The sequence below is a fragment of the Humulus lupulus genome, chromosome 5 (genome assembly GCF_963169125.1).
Source record: "Humulus lupulus chromosome 5, drHumLupu1.1, whole genome shotgun sequence".
NCBI classification, from domain to species: domain Eukaryota; kingdom Viridiplantae; phylum Streptophyta; class Magnoliopsida; order Rosales; family Cannabaceae; genus Humulus; species Humulus lupulus.
Genome location: NC_084797.1, coordinates 213,365,427 through 213,371,080, shown reverse-complemented (window position 1 = coordinate 213,371,080; position 5,654 = coordinate 213,365,427).

Below are 5,654 nucleotides of genomic sequence, written 5' to 3'. Positions count from 1 at the left end.
TTCACTAAAAATTTTGTGTATTTCACTACTGCAAAAATATCTTGATTTTTCTGTGTATTGACATGTCTTGTTCTTGTATTTTTATCCGAATTTTTTGTCAAACACAGAGAAAGCACCAGGATCAAATGTCAAACATATCATGCTATAGATTTTAAATATTTATTTTGTTTACCACATAAAACATATATATTAATTTTGATCCCACCTGGACATAGATTATAAAAGTGCTGAATTATTTCATCATCAATTTGAATATCATTAAAAAATTCGGTTTAGGCGGGTTGACCCGACCAACCCGCCCCAAAAAATACCATTTTGGTTTTGGGTGGGTTAACCCGACCAATCCGCCCAAATTATTGGACGGGTTAAAATTTTTTTTTTCTTAATTGGGCAAGTTACGGATCACTTTTGCTAACCCGATTATGACATTGGACGGGTAAAAATGCCTTGTAACCCGACCAACCCGCCCAATGCTCACCCCTATTTCCCACTAGCTAGCCTCATAGGATCGTCTCATGCTGAGTAACCCTAGCATAATCAAATAATAATGAAGCACCACACACATACCACATACATGCAAAATATACCCGAAATGGCCAAAATATGAAAATTGCCCAATTAAACAGAAATGGGCCTACATGCATATTTAATACACCTAAACATGCATATAAAGTCATATTATAATATAACTCACATATTCACATAATGATGCACATAAATATCACATAATCATATGATTCCAAGATTTTCCATCATTGCCCCCTAATCAAGGCCCTAAGTCTTATTAGGGAATTTAGGTCGTTACATATATAATGTATTGTTGACGCCGTTTTACGTCGACTTAATTATGAAGAGCACTAAACAATGTTTCTGAAAATATAGAAGAACTCACAAGCTTTTTACGTGGTTCAACAGTTAAAATTTACCTAGTCCACGAGTCAATATTATTGATCTTGATACTTTCTCAAAGCTTTTTCAGAAAGCAAGACAAACTATTCTCAGTACAATTTGTGCATGTCTACAAATGAAATTTTCCAGGCTATTTATTGGCATGGTTGACAGAATATCTCCCATTTATTTTGGGAAGTTATCAACAAAAATTCAAATTATGAAATAAATGCAAATAAATACATTAATTACGTAATATCCCATGATAATTGAGATTTAATATCTGATAGCAACAAATCCCTAAGGAATAGGGATTTCCTAAAAGTTGATGCGTGGAAAACGCATTCCTGAGCTCGATCGTAAGGTTGATGCACTTTCGAGACCGATCCAGACTTCGAGCTCGTCATTCCAGTCAACCACCTCCTTATCTAGTGGTTTCATCGAACTCATTCTTCGGAGAAGATCAGTGCTTTTGAGCCTGCAACTTAAGCTCGAACAATATAACTCATGCTCGGGTGTTAATAATTGAACAGGCTTGGAATCATATCAAACTATACAAGTGTACAGCCAACATTTGTCGTTTTCGAGCTTACTCTTTTCGAGCCGACATTTCGAGGTTTATTTATTTATTCTCGAAATTTGGGTATAACATGTATTTATAATGTTTGTTGTTATTTAATATGAATATATATATATAAGTTAAGTTACATTAAGTAATAAAAGAAAACATGTTTTTCTTTTTATAAATATAAATGATAAAATTTTTAATAAAAAAGATTATGTATTATATATTATTATAACAATGATATTTTATAATATTTTAATTTATATTAGTATATTTATTAAGAATCTAGTTTTGTATTAAATATTATTATAATAATGATATTTTATAATATCTGAATTTATATTAGTAACTTTTAATAAATATCTATTTTTAATAACTTTTAAAGGTATATTTCGTTAAATAATTGTAACATTTCGTTAAAATTAACAAAAAAAACCGTTAAAATTAAGAATTTATGTTTTCTATACACTTTTTAAATAGATGAGATATTTATAAATAATTTTTTTTTATTAAAAAAAAATCAGAGTGGAAAATTTTGTTCCTCCTTAATTTTTTTTTCTTTCTATTTTTGTATAAAATAAAGCAAGTGAACAACAATACAAAAGTGAGGGGGTAAAGGAGAACTCTCAACAAAAGTGGGAATTAGGTTATTTGTCCAAAAATAAATAAATTATATGAGAGTTGAAAACTTGAACTTCAAGTCCCACCCATCTTGTAGAGCACGGTGCACCGTAATTTTTTAACCAATTAATAACAGTAATCATGGATATAAATATTAATTACCCAATGGAAAAAAACAAATATATATAAAAATTATTTACTTAAGAAAAACATAATCATCTAAATAAAATAATTAAGTGAAAATATTATAAGTTGTTAATGACAATTATCCATATAACATACTTCATATGTAATGTCAAAATATCATATATTAGAAGAATAATTTAAAAAAAAAATCTAATTATCAAATTAAAATAATATATTATAAGAAAATTTTATATTTAATTAGCTTTTCAAGAGTAAATATTTTGTAGGGTAAATGTCTATTTGATACCTTGTGTTTTATCAAAATAAAAATTTGATACCTTATATATCTCATAATTATCAATCGATGCCCTCTATTTGTAAATCTTACATACTTTTGTACCCTGCATATGTCCAAATTTATAACATTTCGAGATTACCCCTAATTTTAGTAATTTATCTTATTTTTATATGTTTATGTTATTTTTAATTGATCTAAATATATTTTATGAATTAATAAAATAAAAACCAAAATGAAAAATGATTTTTTTTATAAAACATTTACTGAAATAAAAAAACAATTTAAAATAAAGTTTTTATATATTAAAACTTAAATCAAAGCTTAAACTAAACTAAAATAAATTAAAACCATTGAATAAAAATAATTCAAATAAATTAAAACCCTAAATCTAATATATTTCCCACATATTTTGGCTCTTCTTCTTCCTTCAACCCCTAAGCCTCCAATCCAACCACTACCCAACAACCCCGACAAACTGCTCCACTACCTCGCACTTCGACGAACTTATTCAACCCACCTAACCCTGTCACGTGGTCTAAGACTCCGACCCACACAACCCCGTCGCGCGGTCTTCCTCCACACAGATCTATTGGGGCCGAGCCTTCCACCCTTCGATGTCAACTTGATATGTGATTTTGATTCAGGACAAGGGGCTCAGCAAGAACGAATGGATGAGGTCAATGGAGGGCAACTCACGACAACATGGGTTTGCATACGGGCTTGTGGATGAGGAATTTTTTTTTCTACGTTTAGATCAATTTGTGTTGTTTGAGTGGAGATGTTTGGATTTTGTTTGTTAGTTGGACAATAGGTTTCATTTCAAAATCAATCTAATTTTGCAAATTATTTGTGAATTGATTTTGTGCATCAATCAGTGATTTGTAAATATATGTTATGAACATATTAACATAACATTAAAATTCCAAATGATTTTTTTCATCGTTAATAAAAATACATTTTTGCTTTTAATTAAATAATTATAATTTTAATCTAACTTTTATTTAGTTTAGAGCACTCACATTGGGTGAGTTATATTACTAAAATATGTAAAAAATAGCTAAAGCTAACAAAAATGGGTATACATTGGATGATGTATTTTACAAATATTTTTACATAAAGCTACAGTACCAAGCTATATTTAATGTATACTATTTATCCTTTAACTCAATATTATAATATTAAAATATATTAGGATATTATTGATAGTTATAAAAAATATTTGAAATGAATAAAAAATGTTTGAAAATATAATATTTAAATGATATAGAGAAAAAAATAGAGAATCTGATGTATGGTAAAATGTAAAACTTAGAGGTAAAATAGAAAAATGTGTGTTTTTGGAATGTATTTTAAATGTTGAAATAGAGCACCGGATGGAAGTGCTCTTAGTTCCAATAATATAGTTTTTATTATATTTTAAATCATGTTTATTTAATATTTAATCTCTTTATTTTATATAAATAATTTTCATTTTAGTTTTTATTTTATTAATACAGAAATTATATTTGAATCAATTAACGATAACAAAAACATATAAATATTAGATAAATTATTAAAATTAGGGGTAATTTTGGAATATTAGAGATTTGGATACACAAAGGGTATCAAAGTATGTAAGATTTACAAATAGAGAATATTAATTGATAATTATTAGAAACACATAGTACCAAATTTGCATTTTGGTAAAACATATAGTACAAAATAGACATTTACCCTTTATTCAAATCTTCTAATAGTTATGCTGCAAAAAAAATCATATAATAATTAAAATACAAAATAATGACGAAATTTAAAATAAGAAATATCTAATTTAACAACCAATAACTTGATTCAAATATTTAAATATATATATTAATTCTAATATTAAAAAAAAGATGATTATTTTAAAATTTGACACTAAATATAAAAAAGTTGCGATGATTTAAAAAAAAAGATACTTATGTTAACATAATTCAATTAGGAAGAGTAAACGATAAAATCTATATCTATAAATAAAGGTGGAGAACTCTGGTTTTTCACGTACATTCATAATTCTTACTCAAATCTCTGAACTCTTAATTAACACCACTTCTCACTTAATTACTCCTTCATTCCTCAATTATCAACAATGAATTCGCTTTTTGGTTGCTTCGACAAGTTTTGTTCCGAAATTATTATCAAGGAGAAGAAGTCTTCGTCTTCGAAAACTAACAATAAGCCGCCGGCCATGGCTTTGGCTATGGCTACCCCTGTGAACAACAACGATAACAGAGCAAATAATAAGAGAGGGCCGGATGATGAGAACACTGCTACTCGCAAGGCGAAGGAGTTTATCAGATTGGTTTTAGATGTTGACGGATTCAAGTGTTTCGAGGCCTTCGTTCTTTATTGATCATCAATTTCTTCTTTTTATTTATTTTTTATTGAGTCATGGATAATTGAACGATTTTTTTATTTTATTTTATTGTAATTGGGATAAATTAGTTCAATATTTTCAGTTATTTTGAATTTATTTCTTGTTTTAGATTTATTGAGTGACGTTTTTCAACCCAACCCAATATTAGAATATTAGAGTAAGGAGTGGAAATAAAAGAAAAATATTAAATAAACAATATCATTCCCAAATTACATAATTACGTACACAAAACCTGTTGAATCTTTTGCAAAAACGTGTGGCGATGTGTGACCATATAGGCCAACATTGCTCTCTGCATATTTCAGAATCCATCATTAATTTCTTTACTTTTCTACCACACTGTGGTTGGGGTGGTGGTCGTATGGTGGCAAATATTTACTCTTTATTTTTATTTTTCCCGTAGAAATTATTATATCCCTAAACTTCCTCCATGGGCATCTCCAAGAGCAACTATGTGACTACCCATTAGCTGTTTAAAATGTCCAAATCAATAAAAAACAATTTAATTTCTTACCGTCTCTTTCATCCACATCACTTTTGGCAACATTTTCCATAAAAATGCTATAATTAATGCTAAGGGTCTGATTGGTTCGCGATTAGAAAACTGTATTTTTTAAAAGTGAGATTCTGAAATGAAAATATGAATTTAGTGACTAAAAATATGTTTATGAAAATGTAATTGGTTCAATGTTTGTAAATTGTTTTTGAGTTTTAAAAAACTGAATCTGTGATTGGTATTAAATTTGAAAATATAACAGAAA